The sequence below is a fragment of the Haliotis asinina genome, chromosome 9 (assembly GCF_037392515.1).
Source record: "Haliotis asinina isolate JCU_RB_2024 chromosome 9, JCU_Hal_asi_v2, whole genome shotgun sequence".
Classification (NCBI taxonomy): domain Eukaryota; kingdom Metazoa; phylum Mollusca; class Gastropoda; order Lepetellida; family Haliotidae; genus Haliotis; species Haliotis asinina.
This window is the reverse complement of record NC_090288.1, coordinates 63,607,058-63,628,613: the sequence shown is the minus strand read 5'-3', so window position 1 is coordinate 63,628,613 and position 21,556 is coordinate 63,607,058.

Here is a 21,556-nt window from a genome sequence, read left to right as displayed (position 1 = left end):
TTGCCAACTATCTACTACCTAATCTCGCATTACTGTTTGACTTCATGACTGCTGTCAACAAAGTGTAACAAACTCACCTCCTATGTGAGTGAGTGAGGTTACTCCATCACACCCAACATTCCATGTCAAATAGCATGCATGAACTTGTCCGAGTGGCTGTAGTCTGTGTACTTTTGCAAATATCAGAGAACTGCGCCCTGTCCCCAAGTATATATCAGGAAAGAACACAACACAACAAGTTGGCATTTGACGATATGTTTCAGTGTAAAGTTCGTAAACCAGACATTTAAACAATAAACCAATATAAATTGTGCATTTGACAAACCACCTCTGACAATGTTGATGAAATTATATAAATACAGGCATTTGCCGGCCCTGTAAGATGTACACATTTGGGCTGTTTTCAGCAGTAACAAGATCTACACAACTTTCTGAATTCTAGACACCTCTTCTCACATACTACATCTGTCGAAGAAGGGAATCAATATTTCAAATTACACGACGGATAGAATCAAATCAACCCAGAGTGATCTTATGTAATATGTTTTGTAATCGTCACTTGACATTGATAGAGGACATGCTCTGCTTTCCCATGAACACCTGGTGAGTTCCATTAATGTGTTACCTCTTAGACCCAATGGAATTTGGTGTGATTCGAACTGGCAATTCTCTTGAATCTCCCAATAAATCTACCTTTGCGGACTGGCTACTTGTGTTTTCAGGGTTACGAGGGAGTCGTCTACAGCAAACAGATCCCAGTTTTAGCAAAGAAACGGAGCTCCAAGTGTCCCGTATACTTAGTCTGTGAGTCCACGCACCGTGGTGCGGGTGGAATACGTTAACTGCCGTTTTTGCACTTGCTCCAAGTTCAGAGATGATATTACCCAAGTGCGGTCGACAGCTCTTACCATATTATTGTATCAAATGTAAGTGGTAATCTGCTGTAGCACGTCGTATTATATCCCCTCTCTCTCACTCTCAGTGTGGACGTTTGGAAATTTTCAGAATTATGCAGTTTTAAAAAAATATTTCACATGTGGGCCATGATGTGTGTGAGGTCGTTAATTAGTTATCTTGAAGTCACACCATGCCGGGTCAAAACGTGTATTACTACAACATTTGAAATAAATCTCTTGTCAAAATACAAAATAATGTAGCTTAGTCTATTCCGATAGATATGTGGGTCTCAGATCATGCCCAACTGACAAACTGTGAACACCTGAAAATAACGGACTAAGGGGATAATATAAAAACACATTTCACATTTATTTAGAATTACATGTTCTCAATGCAGATATGTGAATTATAAAATCTGAAACATTAAAACATATTTTAATTTAATACTGTCTTTGCCAGTATTTTCTAAATTAATATTTAAGAAAATATATGACACAGTTCAAAAGACATTTTTCAAGAAATCTGGTACGCCAAATGACTTTATATTGCATTTCTGGATTCTTTTCTTAATTTTACGAATGACTTACTTTTTCATATTGCCTTTATGTTTAAAATGTGAAACAACGGTTTGTTAAATATTCCTCTTCTTGCCTTCCCGTGTTTTTTAAGCTATCAGTGTTTGAATATTTCTGTACAAAAATATATTAGTTCGGTGGATACTGGGGTAAATGATGCCAGAACAATGTGGAAACTTTGCACACATGCAACTCAACGATACCACCCAGGAAATCAGCCGTACAATTCACCCAAATTTAGTATCTGGATAAAATATCGCTATTGTATAATTAGCTAAAATAACCTATGAAGAACTTAGCAGAGTGTTATAGTGTTTGTGTTCCTTGAATTATATTATTGTTTTGATAATTCCGTCCGATGGGTATATACTAGTCAATAGGTAAAGCAAGTATCCCTGTAAACACCGTCTGTGATGTGCCACACATGTGTGTGAGATACTACATTACGTTTATTTATGGGAATATTATACAACCTGAGGAGTATTCCGTATGGCGTATATCCAGCAGTGAACGTCGACGTGCAGCGATTCTACTATGACATCGCGTTATTGTGCATTCACAGTGCATCTGGTGAAGCTGCTTTGCACCGCACTCAGCAGTACTCCTTCAATAACACGGCGGTTGTCCCAGACACATCAGTACTTGATATCACTAATAACGACTCACGCTGGAGGGTGTAATCTACCTACAGGAATAGCTGGAAACAAATCTACATTAATAAATACCCGTGTAATTTAATCTATCATCATCTGTGAATGCGAAAAACATTTCATTCGACAGCTTCATTTGTGTCAGATATCTGTCTATATAATTATTGTACATTTTACTTCCGTCAACATCTGAACAACATATGTATTTCATGTACACATTCTGCTTAGCTATTCATATATAGATGTAAACAGGTTCTGCATTATTGTATAGAAACGGTATATTTACATACACAATCATTAGAATGAAACGGCATCTGGGCGCAAATTGACCATTGTTGTAGGCAGCAGAAACAGATACTTCATACGATTATTACTGATTTCATCAATGATAGGTTAGATCAGTTCGGTATTGACATGAAAGTAAGGGTGTTAATGAAATGTAACGTGTAATGTTTTAGAAGCATACAGACTAATGTTCTCATTCTAGGGGTCGTCAGACTGTAGGAAGCGTGGCTAACCCTAAAGTATATTCAAGAGATACGTTTACCTTTGAACTTTTCTAAAACTTCTTAATTAGAAACTTTAAACATATTTTAGAAACCGCCCTAGCCTCTTAAAATAAATCACAAAACCCAACAATCTAACAAAACACACATTTTAACAGAATAATAAATATGTCTCCAAAGACCTCAAAACTAATAAATTCAATTTACGAGACCCAACGTGAATTTGTTCGTTTTGATTTGTTTGGTAGATGTTTGTATCATGGATACACATCAATATTCCAAATATATGGCAGTGGTCTCTAAAATAATTCTGTCTCGACCACACAAACACGTGACTGATACTAAGAGCAAATGCTTTGACTCTCAAAGTGTAGTGATACGCAACCCACAACTCACCAACAGTGATCACACAGAGAGTATATCGTGTGAGTGAACGCGGCTTTACGCCGCTGTTAGTTAAATTCCTGTCCGGGACACCAGAAATAAGCTTCACAAGTTGTACCCATGTGGAGAATAGAACCTAGGTTCTAATTTTCTTCTTTACATGACAATATAATATTAAGCAGCATGACAGCTGATTAATTGTTCGTAATCTGGGTATCATGGTAACAACCACCCGCGAAGACAGTCCATATTTAATTACTCCCTCAGTTACAAGAAAAAATTGTAAACGCATACATATAAACAAGGAATTGTTAACACAAACATTTAACAAAATTGTAAATACATACACATGAAAAAAATGGTCACAAAAACAATGAACATATGTTGTAAATACATATAAACAATGAATTGGTAAGAAACATTGTAAATAAATCGTAAGCATGTACATTTAAAACGCGGTATCTACAAACGAAGAATCTGCACTTTTTGTAAGAAAGATTATTGCATCATGTAACGTATGTTACATTTGACCACTTTCAAAAATGGCAATGTGTAATCATATGTATCTATAGTCATAGCCAAAACAAACACAGCATATTATCGTATATTACTCTTATGATACTGGCACCTCTATATTACTGATACACCTGTTCACCACATACAAACGCTGCTGCAGCTTCTATGCACAATACCACTTCATCACTGCCGCAGCAGCAGGTGTACATACATTCCCACGCACACAGGAACTGATGACGTAATTGGATTATCAAGCAGATCTCCAACACGTGATTAATGAGTCTGATGCAGCAGTCACAGCACTACTTTCTGTTGGCGCCGACGAAAGTTTGGCGCACAAATATACGACAAACTTCACTATCATTACAGCATTTACCTCTCATCCAGATGATAGCGTCTTGGTGAAGATTCCCCCGATACCACATAGAACCTGCACTTTGGATCCTTGACATTAGATATATTTATTTACTTAAAACGGTTAATACCGTTCCTTCAGTCTCCATGGTACCTAATTCACGACAACGCTAACTGTTCAATTTGACAGTGACTGCATGCAACCCAGGCTATTAGTTTATTTTCCCTGATATTCAAAATTATGATGGTGGAATGACTGCTTAAAAGTGTTCGTGTACTGGACATTAAATCTTCAAAACAAACACACACAAAATGAATAATATACTTTGCTGAAACATCCAGTAAATGTTTAAAATACTTACATTTGCGACTTTTATAAAATTTGATAACAAGTATCAATTGTAGAACATTATACTTTTTATTCATTGTTTGGCGTCAGATAAAAAGCGTGAAAAATTAAAAACTACTTTTCGAATATGAAGAAGATTAAGAAGTGAACACGGAATTGTGGAGATATACGTTACAGATTGTTTATGTAAACCAGCAGATTACAGATGTCGACCAGATGTAAACTCTGTCTGCGATGGTCTAGCACGATGTGCCCCTGTAACCAACAGACCAATAAACCATCGCAAACGCCACAAACACGTTGACAAAGGTGAAGTAATGTATGTTGTGTTGAAAATGAAAAATAATACTTTAATGGGTTGTTTGATGTGTTTACTGATGTGATGGGTGCTCTGAAATATTCTATCAGAAAGGTATCTCACATATAAGTCATTTATCGCTTTACAAATTTAAAAAGATGTCATCAATGTTATGCAATGACATTTGAAATATATGGAGTATTTTTACGGTGCCAATCACTGTGTTGTCAGTTCCAGACTCGAGTTTTACCACCATCAATCAGCTCTATTATAAGTAAGCGCGACGTTAAACAAGCACATGCTCATGATACGGTTGGAATTGTACATTCCACTCTGCTTTGGCAGAGATTTCTAATGACTATGGGGAGGGTCCTATTACAATACAGTTTTTATTATTTTTATTTTAAAACAGTTTTGGTTACTGAAAGACGATCTTCACTAGTCTGAGCAATCAGGACTTATTGTGAGAGAAGATGACAACTGACACATAACGTCAGTGTTTGAGGATATCCTGTAAAGGCATAATAGCTATGGAATAGAATAGATCAGTAAAATTCTGCGCTCCATCTGGCTTGACGGTAAACAACCCTTACCCTATCGGCACAATCAAACAACGTGTAAGAACAATTTAAGGACATTGAACCAGGGACATTTTTGAATGTCTAGAGCCAGTCTGTCCCATCTGTAAGGGAAACTATATGATTTAAATCACGTTGAGAGGATAGTTGGGACATAAGATTCTGGTCCAAATGGTCAGTTTGATGTTGATTTCAAACTCGAAGTACGCCATTTGTCTCGATGTCACTAAGTCGTAGAATTTAGTACTGATTAAAATGAGAAGGGTCATTTAACTTGAGACGTTTCGTAAATATACACATATGCGTGCGTGAGTAAACAGTATTTCAGAACAAGGGTGGAACTTTCCTGACAGTTGTCTGTTGATGGTACTATATTTCCACCCTGTGAAGAGATTCGGCTTCGGCTTGGGTAGCCGAGCAGATACTGACAATGCCCAGTTCCTGATACATTACTAAAGAGGAAACCATGACATCTACCGCTCGGTGAAATAGCCATCGACACCGCCTCTGTTTCAGTATACCACTATCACCCGTACTCATTGCAATGATAAATATTCAGTTGCTTCAAAAGCAAGTTATGATATGGCATTTGACCTTTAACCTTGACAGCATATAACGTTGGGGTATGACTGGAATTACGCCAGTTACCTGTATATACGACAAGTATAAAACCTATAAACAGGGTCATTTAAACTAATTTAGCCAATACTCTGTATAAAGATCCAAGCTGTATCAATCTAAGCTTGACAAAGAGGGCTTGTCTGTAGATAAAGAAATGGCTATTTCCCCTGTTAAGATAGTATGTTGACAAACCAGCGACTCACCCGACACACATGTGTATAAAGCAGATTAGGTTAATTAGGAAGGGTTGGTGAAGTGGGTGCAAACTAACAAGTTGAGATTCTAGGGTAGCTCTTGTGGTCAGGTTTGTATGTAGTTTTGGTGTTTTGTGTAAATGATGACATTTGGGATGAGATGTTTAAGAAACATAAACATGTTGCTCCGAGGCCTTAAGACCCAAGTTTATGATACTTATATAAAATGCAGCAGAAACTGTGAAGCTACAGGCCTGTTTATTCTGTACCTCACTGAAAAGGGTCTCTCAGAACATTACGATGAAAACCTTCACAGCATTAACGACAGGCATTGCCTTGTCACTGTATTGACCAGTCTGTACATGCTGCCTAATGGTCAATGTGCAGACACTACATTCCTGAAATGTATACGTGTGTGTGCATGTGTGTATGCATGGGTGTGTGCATGTGTGTATGCGTGTGTGTATCTACATGTGTGTGTGTGTGCATGTGTGTGTGTGTGTGCGCGTGTGCATGTGTGTGTGTGTATCTACAACCATCTGTACACGTGTCGCTGCCCTGTCATGCTAGGATCCTTGTCTTCCACTCCCATACTTGTGCAAGGTGTTCATTAATCTTTCCCCGGTGTTCAGAAGGTGTTCTCGAGTTTCAACAGGGTGTTACGATGTGTTCTTAATCTGTCAGACTGTGGTCACATCCAGTTTATAACTATAACACAGGCGTACTGCATCATTTAACAGCACGATATTACGGGTATATCGGTATACGCTTGTATGTCAGTACGCTTTTCAGACGATACGCATTGCAATATTTGTTCTTAAAACCTTTATATCGGGTAAAGAACACATATATTTTTTATGATTATCTTTATGGTTCAAATCAAAATCTTCAAGTCTTTCAATCACAATAGATGTTTTCCTTAGTTATTCAAAGACAACACAACATACTACATGGTAATAATGTAAATTGTATGAAAGAGAAAATAGAATGCCTGTTTATGCAACCATTGTTTTTAGATTTGCAAATATTGCAGATCAGAACCATAACATACATGTTTGGGGATAATATACAAAATAGGATTGACATACACAATTAGCGTCACTTTCTATCAAAGACTTAAGTTCACAATATGTCACAATACGGATACCTGATTCGCACTATATTGCAATACAATGTATTTGCCAATACAAAGCCCTATTATATATATTGATATTTCAGTATGACTATTCAGCCTTGTGACAGCACCACTCTGGACAGCAATGTCGTATCACAACATGAAGTGAATGTTGACACACTTATTATGTAAAGGGCTCTGTCGTAAACAGATTGCCGTTGCAAGCTGGACCAAATGACATAAGTAAATTCAGCCATCGAACAAATCGCTCCTTCAGTGGACGCAAGATACCACCAATCATTGACTAATACTGTTCCAATCCCTGTGTTTTTTCCTCTGTGATAGTTTTATCTATGACAGCAATGCTCGCGGCTTTAACGTCCATTATAGGGAGATTGAAACGCCCCCTTTCGCCAGCTTTGACTCATGCCTGTCCCTCCCCGATAACGACTAGCAGCAGATATAGTGAGCTGTGCTGGAGTACCTTTACGGTGGGGGACGGGTGTTGTTTCTTTAGCGGGACCTAACGAAGACTTAATACGGGGGATGGTATGTGATAATTTTAATTAACTCTGATACCGATTACGGAAGGTTTTGTTTTATAACAATCGATAACAATAGATAGATATGTGCTGTTTGCGACAGAGAATATTAAAGCGATAGTGATGATTGTTTATTCTATTCGGTATTAAATGCGAACCATAACAACCAATTAAAAATATTATGAGTATGTGGTATAATGTATAAGGGTAGATTTTATACACTTTTGAACGAAAATAACAGTACGTAATAATTTTCATACTTCCGTTTTATTATTTTTTAAATTCATGTCTTTCAAGATTACTTAAAATAAATATAGATTGATTAGTTTACGTAGGACACTTACGTCACCAGTGGGGCGGACATTGGTACAAGCTGATCGAAGTGCCTTCATATTTTAAATTATATTACTTGTATCAGTTATTATTACACCATCTGTTACACCTTTAGCTAGACACTGAATATGATTTCTAATGATATTTTCACATCAGAAGAAGCATTAAGCAAGAATGTAGATGCATCGTCCTCGTTATCGAATGTCAAATATATAAGGTATACAGCATTGTGTCTGGAATATTAGCAAAACGTCAATGGAAACATGTATTCAACATGACACCACAGCCTATGTAACTGACAGTAAAACAAGGACGCCATTCCAGTAACGCATGACAGAAGCCCAGTGCAACACGATGTATCTCGTCGCATTGTATCTCACTGAATCACCTATAAGTTAAATTGTAGTTAAGGATAAAAATAATAAAAATCCTTCTGTATTCACATACATCCTTTTTTGAAGTTATGATGTATACATTGAATTTAAATATCTACATGAAATATACGCCATATTTTTTCTACAACCAGCCGTCAAGAGATAGAATCCGCATGCTACTTATTGTTGTGACTTATTGTTTAAGGTAGCCCTTTGTGTCACATAATCATGTTGAGAAAAATGTTAATTGATAATGTGTACCTATTGATTTTTTATGTCCCTATTATTCTCATGTTTTCAGGTGGCGCAGACATTCACTGTTTTAATTTTACACAATGTATTTTTGACCTCTGTGCCACTTATTAAAATAACATTCGGTCTATCAGATATTAGTTTTTCAAGACACAAAATAGTAACAATCACAATGCATCAGTAATTTAAATGCAGGCAGATGTACAAGAGTAACTTTTGTACATATGTTTACCTTAAATTAACATGTATAGAACATGTATATATTATGTTTGCAGTGGGTATATGGTTAATGTATGCAATAGTTCTATTCAAATGAACTATCTGTTTCCAGAAATCGTTGGTACAGGATTATATGTTCTATTTGGAAGATGATCATATGCACATAATTTCAAAATCTCGGTGTAGCCCGAAGAAGCCGTTTATTTTGTTGATATAATAAGAAATCAATGTAACAGGTTCTATCGGACATTTGTCTTCTGTCTCCATTCACGACAAGCTGTAGCATTCCCAAGGCTGGTCAGAACCGTATGATCAAGGGTTGGAATCTCGGCTCCCCCTGACAACATTTCTGTTTTTCACACCACGGAATTCACAGACATGATACTCTCTGGTAACAACTGAACAGTAGGATGCCACGAACGAAACAACATGGGTTTACGACTGACTGTCACATTGCAATGGTAACAGATATTCTCAGAAACATGAGCGCATCCTGCCCCGCCAGTAGCATCCATTATAAAAAATAGCAACAAAACATCATAATTGCCCATCTGACACATAAACATATGAATTTATAAAACGACAACTATAATGCAAAGTCTAAAATCGGGAATACGACATGAGTTTTACAGTGATGAGACAAACTTGTATATGAGGTCTGCAGTATTGAAACTCTGGCCAAACAACCTTAGCAGCAAGGGTCACATGGGGTTCTTTAAATACTGGGAGCATGGAACATTCTCCACAAAAGACACCAAGAGCTGGAGTTTCAAGAATCATGATCGACATAATGTTGGAGAAAGTCTGAAAGCTGACGTCATTCCTCATATCTGTGGCATTTTGTCTCAACCTTTACGTGTATGTATGAAAGGAAACGGCGGGTACACGTGGCAAGTCATAGGCTGTTTGATCCTTATTGAAGGTCACCAGATTGTCAATATATCTGGAGCTTAAGTAAAGCTCTTGTTTTGGTTTCATGAATCCGACCTGCTTTTACTACGGGCAAGATGGCAGGGTTTGATATGAGAAAAAGTATCAAAGACCTGTAATCCACCCTCAACAGTTTCCATGTATTATGTACAAAATTGTCCTCACATACAGGGTGCATTAATACACAGCCTTGAAGTATATTTCATGTGTAACGCTGTAAGGTATATTGTTGGACAAAAGGGCCATGATCGTCCACCAAACGTAATGTCACAAAGGTTAAGATCAACAGCCATCCATGTCGATATGATGCACTTTAAGGGGATGACGCTCTGTCAGTCACACCACTAAATGAGCTATTTAGTAATTACAGTGGAAGCTGTAAAAACCGGTATCTGTCCCATCCGGCAAGTTGTCAACACCGGCATAAAATCTCGATTCCGTCTGTGGCTTGTACATTTATCATCAGCTCTACAATCTGCTGCATCACTAAAGTCTAGCTTTGTCAGAGGCCACCTTCATTGTATAGTCGGAGTGGGCGGCGTCATTCTAGATAAAAACACTTACTTCTTTATTCCGAACTGTTTGAGTGGCGGGTGTGCACGTGCTCATTATTTTCGCGAACACCTATCATCATATCATGTTCACAGAAATTTTGCAATGAAGTTGAATCCGTTCAGATACTTTTTCCGTGGTGTTGACCTCGTATTTACATGTGGGTCTGTTGTCATCAAATGATTTACAACAACAGAAATTGTCCTTGCAGTTGTGTATATGAAAATGTGAAGTTCCGGTTAATGTTAAACCGGTGAGTAAACAAACCAAACTCATGGGAATACCTCCTCAGATCAAGCGAAAGCAACACCTGGTCCAATACAAGATAGTGTTGAATTCGAACATATCGACTTTTGTACGAAGTGCACAGATTAAATATATGAAGTCAATAAATTGAAGGCACTGGTGTCTGCGATCGAAAAAAAATATGCGGTTGTCTTTCTATATGCATACAGTTAGAAAGTGCTCCCAGCTTTTAACAATGTAGTCATGAACTGCCTACATGTTTGTAGAACTACGCTCTGGACTGTTGCAAGACTTTATGCTGTTTTTATTTTATTTGCGGGTATGTAAAGTACATTCTCTCTCTGGTATTGTCGTAGTTTCACAGGTAAAGAAACATGAGCTGTGTCCTCAAACTGATATATATCCGCACGTGTAGTCAGGTACGTCGGACACATGTCGTTACTGTTGTTGACTCTGCAGAATCGGACACTATGTCCCTAAACGTTGGCACTGTTCAAGAATGAAAGAAGAAAAATAATGTAGAGGTGTCCAGTGGTGTGTACGCAAAAGTTACATAAGGTTGTAAGACAATGTTGTAAAATTACACGTCACCCGGCCAACGAGGACCTATTAGACACCAAGATTAGACAAAATATTAGACAAAATATGCAACACTGTTAAAATGCTTTACGTTACAACTGCGCGAGGGTGTTTATTAATCATGTGCATTGCACGTTAGCGTATGTAAGGGGATAGTGAGATAATGTTTATCATCTTGCACTTATGACAATAGGGGATTGTGATATAACCTGCGTCTGTACATAGATTTAATTAGAGCAGGGGATTACATGAGTTGTCACACTGCATAAGGAATATGGTTTGTTCAACAGGCAAAAATTTGGATTAAGGGACGAAGTCAGGTCCCAAACATAAGCTCTTAACTCTACATAAACGTTATATGATGTTAGAAAATGACCTCGTCTTCAGCGCTGTTAGCGTTACAGTGTTTACAGATACGGTCAGTTAATGGTATTTTTGGTTTCGAAAAGCGGCCAACTTCAATTTCAAAAGGAAGGGTGCCACACCTAACGTTGCCAATAAACTGCGATGTTCTCTATTAGATACACTAGTCATGTACTGGGAGGTATTAAGAGATGTTTTGAACTGTCTGAAAGTTCTAAGTTTATTATCGTTAGTCAACCCTTTATCATTCCCAATTTGCTTCAGGCATAAATACTTATCATTTTCAGTCAGCACCTTTCTTGCATAAGTAAAATTATGAAATAATAAATTGTTTACCGCTTGGGAATCTGATTGCACCCCAAATAATATTATAATTGTTTTTTCCCCCATGATTTCCGGAATCTGAGGGACCACTTTCGTTTGATCTTCCTTAGCCTCTTTTCATCTGCCAAGGTCATTTTTTGTTCCAAAAATGTAAAATCTCAATTTTTTACTTTGTGAAATTAGATGTCCAACCCATTTTCCCCCTAAATGCCAAACTGGGTGTCTTAATGCCTACTCCGAGAAAAACACATGAAGCCCTGTTATGGATAGCATTAATACAGCTAAATTCTTTAGTACCCCAAATAGCCTAACCATACGATAAAATAAAATATATCAGAGCGATAAATTAAGTATTTCAAACATTTAAGTGAGCCGGCATTAGTTACTTCCTCAAGTAGATGTTCCACGGTCAATTGGCACAAGAAAACATGATTTTTCACAGGACAGGGTTCTGATCCTTTGTAAGTTAGATTTCTCAGGTTATAAATGCCATTTGATACCTAGCTTGGTCGTAATGTGAAATGTCTTATCACAGCAACATGTTTGATTTTCTGGTGAGAAGTGAGTACAAGACATTAAAATGTGACGGACTCGCAACTAAGGTGCAAACAAATCGTTCTTTTCACTTAATTATGTCACACTCCTATACGCAATCAGGTTCTGAACTGCAGTCGACAAGAGAGGAAGGTTTATCAGTTATACATAGATAAAATATATCCGATAACTAGAGAATCTTTCATATTTCCAGTATTGCGATAAAATATCATTTACTGGTATAATTTAGAAGTGATACAAATTGAGGTGAACAGTCCCAGATTTATGATCACGATGTGTCGGAGTATATTCATCTGATGACGATGTAAGAACGGAACATCTCTAATATTACCGAAGTTTACATCCATTGTCATCAATTTTCATCCCAAATATTTCAAATTTCAGTTGAAACAGTCTGTTGAGCAGCGTGTATTTGTATATGTAGCTTCGGTCTTTCATTTCATTATGGTCGCATGAAAAAAAACAAGCATTTTTTGTTTCTGAACTAATAAAATCTTACATACCGGCTTGTCGTGGAAACTAGAGTGCGGGTAAATAGCATGGGACGACATTCTCCGGAGAGGACTAACGAAGCATTAAAACGTCCTCCATCACTGCCAGGGAAAAGCGGATGAAGTCAATCAGACTGTACATTCGCTTCAAGTGTGAATATTGAGCCTAATTTGCTTGTTCTGGTTTCTCAGTAATGTTTGATGTTTATTTTGTTTCTCGACATCCTGATATCATTTTAAATCAATATCGTCTACTAAATGAAATAAAACAACGCATTAAAGTTCTACAAAATACTATTGATCATTTAAAATATGGTAACAATAGAAAATCCAATCAGACAAGGCAGCTATACGACGATGTCCCACCTACCTCCTTTATGAAACACTTCCTAAGATAAACACGCGCCTTGAAAGTTTAATTTGCCGTGAAAGCATTTTGATCAATAATTGAAAAGGCAATTACTCCTTCACACGATTTTCTGTTTTTGGCTATGAAACAAAAAGACTAAGATGAGAATTTTTGCAACTGCGATTAAGTAAATCAGAAATTAATTGCAAAATAGATAGCGGCATTTACCTTTTGTCAGATTCAAGTATTTTTGTAAACACCTTCTGATCCCAATTGCTCTGTAATTAACTGTCGTGGTCTTTGGTTTAACTGAACCGATATCAAGTTTGAGGTCCATTGTTTGACTATTCCTCGAATGTCGACAGGTAGCTGTTTCAAACAAACGCGTGTCTTAATCGGGTATGAAAGGTTAAAAAGGCAAATTACGACACGACCGAACTGTGTACCTTTTGCAGACGCCTCACGTGTTCTCGGTATGAACATAGCTCATTACTAGGTTCATGCTGTGATCGAAGGCATGAAGTAATATTGCTCTACAAAAAACCCACCTGATATTATTTTAAATAAATCTGTTGATGTTATTCGTAATGCGGCTTTGATTGGCAGCACGTTTCTGCTATTGATTACGTAATCAGTACATGAAAATGCGATAAAGCAAAACAGCTTTTTAAAATGTTTACAAAAAGGCGGGGAAACTATGCAGCAGTAACTCACATCTAATGTGTTTTGTTTTAACAAAATGTCTTCAACACAACATGTAATCGGAATCACCACCAGGATCAAGGATCACTCATGATGTAGATAAAATTAATTAAAAGCACGAATTAAAAAATACTTTGTAAAACTGTTTGTGATGACACCAGCGGCATTAGCGGAGATGGCTGTTATGAATTGATTGCAGATTGAAATGGCTTTGAGGTGATGACACGCATATGCTTATATTCTCACATTTGTCAAATATGTATAATCTTGATATAAAGAGTTCAGTCCTATGTTCTTCATGTAGAATATCATTTTCCAAGTCTTATCAAGGTGTGTCAGCGATCGTGATATTTTAGTACACGTTTGTAAGTTCCATCTCCAAGATTTTCGAAGCTCTCTAAGTGCTAAGATAGTCGTAAGTCAATGTTAATGTATTTCACCTACGACTATCTTAGCGCTAAGAGAGCTTCGAACATCTAGGCCAGGTGTGTTCACGTCTTAACAAAAGCTTCGACAACTAGTGGACCCTTGTCAAATCTTTGATAAAACTTCAGTTTCTAACGGTAAAACATGACGTATTTGGAATGTTTGGATACTGGTACTGGTTTCGTTAGTTGTAATACAGAAACCATGCATTTGATACGCCTCCATATGTTCTAATTCGGGAATTTTATACACTTTAAACCTTGCAACATCATGTAATGTTTTATACGCAAATGCATTGTTTGTGTGCCTGTCATGAAAGATTATCGAACAATGTCTATCAATACACTGGTGTAAAATAATATATTAAAATATATGTACATGCGGCAAGGAAACCGAAACACTTCATATGTACCTACAAAGGTTATTAACAAATTTGCAAAGAAAGGGATTGTTGTCGTAATGTTCATCTGTTCTTCACAATTAAATTCCCAGTAATAATTAAATCCTAATTAATTAATTTGAACTGAATGGCATTGTATGAAAGCAATCTATGCTGATTCAAAACGTCCTGATGAAAATTTACAGTTTGATAGATTCTAAAATCTCTTGATCCTTCTCATCTGACAAGCCCGGCATCACTCCTAAGGTGTCTTCGCTTCATTGTAATGTGTCGTATACCAGGTGCCATTAGATTGAATGACAATGTAAATCAACATTTTGTATCTTGCCTGTACTGGTAAACCCCACCCGCGGGAGCAAGTGACGGCAACGCAACCATCGGGCATATCAGCAAGATGACGAGCTTGCTACATATTTTGTAAACGCTCTGAGAGTTACGTAGCCCGTCTGTGGTTTTGTTGGCGGGCAAGAGAGAAGAAGGCGGTTTTTTTGCAACTCGATATTAATTATGTTTTTTAGAAAAAGAATTTGGTGTTCCGCTTGAGACTAACCACAAATCTTTCATATGTAATGGTGAAAAGAATACCAAAAAGTATATTCGTTCTGTAACTTTATTTTTGACATGCCGGTTTCTTTTTAATTCTTGAAGTGACTACAAAAACACCTACATTAATACTTGTTAAAGACGTGCTTTTAGACTTTTGGTACATACCATTTCCAGTTGAAGAACCCTAGATTTGAACTAGAACTGGAAGAAAAAACAACAAAAACTTGTGAGTCCGTTATGCCAATCGCAGAATCAATTGTATAAAAAAACATATAACGAATATGTGTTGTCACTACCAAATACTGATGATATTAAGAGTTCGAGAAAATATGAGCGTATCCTGCTCTATTGGTGGTATAAACACACGGAAAGACTAGTTAGTGATCCACTTGCATCCCAAAACACATTTGTCACTGATGCGTCAACCTTAGTGATACATGTACTCTTCCATCTGTCCGCCAAAATAATTTAATATTCTTTGCCGTAACAATTATTATTGTGACTCTTTTCTACATAGCATGAGCAAAAGTGCTATGTCGATCTTTGAAGTCTTCGTGAAAAGGTCAAGGTCGAAAAGGTCCCTGAAGCTGTGAAATGACATCACTAAATGTTGGGTTTTTTGGAATACTGCCCGAATTCGGGAAGATTCAGTGTTGAAACGGACACATCCCTCTAATCATACATCCACTTGTAGATATTCATTGCACATGCATGCTTATTTGATCTCTTCTGAGTGGGTCAATCAGTAATCACAATCGGAAGGGAAATGGCTAGTTTATCGTTACTGATCGATGTCAGAATATCGATATATCTGACATTGAGTTGAACTTCTTGTTAGGGAGTGCATCAAATTTTGACTTAAATCAAAACAAGTACACACTATAGTATATTACATGATGGCCAAGTCTGGTACTGGTCGTTTCACACAGTGTGCCGTGTAACTACCGTGGTAACCACACTGACCAGCTATGTTGCAGGTCACTTGACGATCGTTATCAACAAATTCCTCTTTGACCACTTGCTACTGAGTGATGACCCCTCCACCAAACATTACGTCGGCGACATGATTAAATCTTTAATTGCTTTTCTATTCCACTTACGGGCGATTTCGCACGGCCCTCAACTCAATTTGGCGACATGTAAATAAATGATTATCTTGATATGTTTTCCTATCGTTGATTGCAAGGCGGAGTGATATGATCCTTCAGGTGTGATGAGGTACCTGTTGCGATCCTGCCGCCTGGGATTATAACTGTAAAAACGAACTATCCTTCACGATGGGGATATAATGGTCTGTAACTTTGGAGTCAAATATTATAATAATCATTCTTCAATTCAACCCCGAAAATGAATGAAATTTCTGTGTAACAAGGAGTTAGAGCCAACATTTTCCTTCCCGGTGACACAAAATCAAGGGTGATGTGTGTTTTTTTATATGTTTCTCCCATAATCAGATTCTTATGTACATGTGCCTGTGGTTTAACCTGCCTAATAAAGAATTGTATGATATATTATTTAACAAAAACACTTATAGTGTTAAACACGTATTCCTCATGTGTATACTTGCCACAGAAATGATTGAGAAAGGTGATTCAACTGGATGGGTGTTTGCCAACTAAGTGAAACACAATACAGATGCTTGGAGCTGTGTTTATACACATGAAGTCTGATCTGTTAGTTTTCAATATTAAACAATTCTACAAACGTCGACAGAGGAAGAAAAGCATCAAGCGAAGCGTTCAGGAACCAATCAATTTCAAAGGAAAAAGAATCAAATATACATCTTCATAAAGTTCTACTAGTGTAATACTTATTTCTACATTACGTGCTGTCGTTTGTTAGGGCAGACGTGTCATATTACCTCTTGCTAGGATCATTTTACCACGTCTGTCCCCACTTTGGACATTCGCTCACAAGAAGCGGACATCCCTGGACATACACAGGGGATACAGTGAAGACAGAACTCCAGCAATCCAGACTCTCGTTAATCCGGACGGGTACTGTTACGAACGTCCACACATGTAACAAAGAAGATAAATCAGTTACGATGTTCGTATTTTGGGAAATGTGTTCATTCCAAATGTGGAACTGCAACGACTCTGGCTGGAAGACGACTGCATGTGTATAGCAGTCAGACCTAGTATATCATAATGTTCCTAGTATATCATAATGTTCCTAGTATATCAGAATGTTCCTAGTATATCATAATGTTCCTAGTATATCAGAATGTTCCTAGTATATCATAATGTTCCTAGTATATCATAATGTTCCTAGTATATCATAATGTTCCTAGTATATCATAATGTTCCTAGTATATCATAATGTTCCTAGTATATCATAATGTTCCTAGTATATCAGAATGTTCCTAGTATATCATAATGTTCCTAGTATATCATAATGTTCATTGAATCTCAGATGGATACGATTACATACATCAGACAGCAGCCACATGGAAGATATGTCCTAGAGCGCAACACAAACACAAATTCTACCATGACTTCAGTAAATACTGGATTGTGATTGGCTAATCAAAGTCATCCACAGGTATATAATCACGTTATATACCTCTGATTTTCAAACACATCATGTACTTGTTTAAATCTTAAAATCTGAATAACACGGTTATGGTAGAATGGAGATAAACGTATTGTGTTGGAAAATCAGCGGTATATAACGAAATTATAATAGCTCTAAATTTTGTATTTAAAACCTCACGCTACGCGTTCGGTTTTAAATCAAATTTAAGGCTATTATATGTCGGGGCCAGGGTGTACGCGAAGGCCTGGCAGTTTCCGTTTCAACACACGACGTTAATCAACTCATTCGTCATGTCACGGCTGACATGCTGTGTTAGGATAATAAACACAGACAGTGAGTCCTCCGCCTCTCATACCACACTGAGTCAGGTACACAGGGCATACCCGTGTTTATTTCAGGGCGGTATCACAACTGTCAATCAAAGCGGGTTACATATCACTAACCTGAAATACATTAGCAAGCATACTGGGGTTTTACAACTGTGAAAAATATAAATTTATATACAATAAACAAAATTCATAATTGGTAGTGAGATAAAAGATTGGACCATCTTTGGAATGGCTATTTTGAAGATATGCTCTGGGTGGGATCTTGTTTATTAGTTAGGGGTAATCAATATTCAGTTGCTGAATCCAAGGAGCCTATACAGAGAAGTAGATTATCCCTGCTGAATCATCATGAAATATTCACTGACTTGTGTTGTCATTCCATTAACAACACCACGTACCGGGTACAAAATGCATATCGTGCCTAGAGCTTGTTTTTGTGTAAAAGAAACTTAAAGAACAGTTGTTAAACTTCATTATGTCTATTAATAATTCATTTATTCATGCAGTTTGTAAACGCTAAAATGGAATGTAAATTTTAAATGAAAATATATTGGTTTAATGAAGACATGCTTAAGGAGTCGATCAAGCATGACACCTACTACCTTATGTATTGTGCGCATGAATTTTGAATCAATTTAAAATATTTTGAATTAAAATATATTTTGAAATGCTAATATATGCATGCAAATGAACTTGTTGAGTGCTAAGCACCACTATACTTCAATTGTTGATACAGTATTGTCACAATAAGATGTTTTCTTTTGTTTCTCAGTTTTAAACAAATTTTACATTACTTTTAAAAAATACAATAACTGTTTTTTTTTAATACAATAGCTTCAAACTAGACATGGTACTCTGGCTTAGCTTCGTACGTCTAATACTTCATTTCGTGCGGGACTAATCATAAAAGTTCGTACCTTTCTGGATTTTAATATTTTATCATTTGTTCTTTTTGGCAGACATTGGTCCTACATGTACCGCCACAATGTCACCAGGTTTTAAATAACACATTGGATATTGTATTTTATTATGATCGTTTGAATGTCTCTCTGAACAATGTTTCCATTTAGTGCTACATATTTCTGAAAATCTACTGCAAAGATATGTAGTGAATATAACAAGGAAACATAATACGACACTAAACAACCATCCGTTTTTCGGCTAATGATATTCAGTTTACCTTATAGGGTATGTCTGTCACATACGTAACGCTGCAGCTGCAGGGGATTATTCACACATGAGGCAATGTTGGGAGGTAGTTCTGGTTTACCCCCACAGTAGACACACTGGAATACCTTGAACTTCTATGTGCCAATCTTTGCTCCCTCTCCCTCTGCCTCACTATAAAACACTTCTAAACATAACACCGATTTGAGACGTTGTATGTAATAGGAATGGCAAGTATTTATGGCTGGTCAACTTTTCTCTACTAAAGATGTTGATCATCAAAAAAAATTTGTCATTCCTATAACAACACATGACAGCAAAAACAGTTTGAATGACACGTCAATGCTGTGAATAACATAATCACACATCGAAATAACACCTCACAGTGATTTATATACTTGGTTAAACACATATATCCCACAATAAAGCATAAACCATGTAACAGGACAATGAAACACAGAATTTCGCATGTAAATAACATTACTGTTTTCATGACTCGACGTTTATCTACCCACTCACGTTATCGTACACTGCAGTGTTTCCTTCACATAATACATTGTGTATTACAGACTACAGGTGTTAAATACTCCTCAGTTACACTTGCAGATAAACAAGACTGCACAAACAGCTTCACATAACGTACAAACAGAAGCTGATTGATTTTGAACCAGTCAGTTAAGATATTCATAGTAAGTACTTCGAATTTTCGTTTGATAAATATACCGAGTAGGCGTGTGTTCATAGAGGTTGTTGGCTACACGTAAATAAACATGTTTGAACCATATGACGCCATAAAACAACAGCGGCACCCTACCTCACGCTGATGTTGAAACTCTTAGCACTACACGAGGACAGATCGATGAGAAGGCACTCGGTGTGGGGACAGTGTTGTGACGGGAAATGAGTCAAGAGTCAATCTAATCCTGCCATAGAGATTTGGAATCAAAGGTAGCACTCCATGAAATGCAATCCCTCAATCCCACTAACGACACCCTAGATCTTAGCGTTGATTCCACCCCCGATCTGGGCGTAATCTCTTGAACTCACCGCCATATCCCTGTCATAATGGCCGCTTATGTCTGTCATCCGTTGCACTTCTTGTTGGTTAATTGCTCATGAATCGATTTTTGTCGAATTATTCGTCATTATATTGAAAGGTGTAAAATATTTTCGCACCGCAAGGCTACTACTTTAGTGTGAGGGAAGTGAGGTTATGCAAACACAAGGTTTTCAATATTATTTAAGTTTTCGTTAACACCCCTTCAGGACCTCTCAGGCCAAGAACATGGGGTATTGTGTCTCTGTTCCTCATGAAACAGTCGTTTGACATACATTACCTTCGGTACCAGATGAGGACAGAATCATTAAAACCTAAGGCGATGCAGGTTCTACATGTTTGCAGCTTTGATAAATCTACAGGTACAGGTATATTGGTGACCTACCAAGAACGGTAACAAGGACAGGTATGGAGGTGACCTACCAAGAACAGTAACAAGGACAGGTATGGTGATGACCTACCAAGAACAGTAACAAGGACAGGTATGGAAGTGACCTACCAAGAACAGTAACAAGGACAGGTATGGAGGTGACCTACCAAGAACAGTAACAAGGACAGGTATGGAGGTGACCTACCAAGAACAGTAACAAGGACAGGTATGGTGATGACCTACCAAGAACAGTAACAAGGACAGGTATGGAGGTGACCTACCAAGAACGGTAACAAGGACAGGTATGGAGGTGACCTACCAAGAACAGTAACAAGGACAGGTATGGTGATGACCTACCAAGAACAGTAACAAGGACAGGTATGGAGGTGACCTACCAAGAACGGTAACAAGGACAGGTATGGAGGTGACCTACCAAGAACAGTAACAAGGACAGGTATGGAGGTGACCTACCAAGAACAGTAACAAGGACAGGTATGGTGATGACCTACCAAGAACAGTAACAAGGACAGGTATGGAGGTGACCTACCAAGAACAGTAACAAGGACAGGTATGGGGGTGACCTACCAAGAACAGTAACAAGGACAGGTATGGGGGTGACCTACCAAGAACAGTAACAAGGACAGGTATGGAGGTGACCTACCAAGAACAGTAACAAGGACAGGTATGGAGGTGACCTACCAAGAACAGTAACAAGGACAGGTTTGGAGGTGACCTACCGAGAACAGTAACAAGGACAGGTATGGTGATGACCTACCAAGAACAGTAACAAGGACAGGTTTGGAGGTGACCTACCAAGAACAGTAACAAGGACAGGTGTGGTGGCGACAGCAACCTGGGTGTTCTCCGCAACCAGCG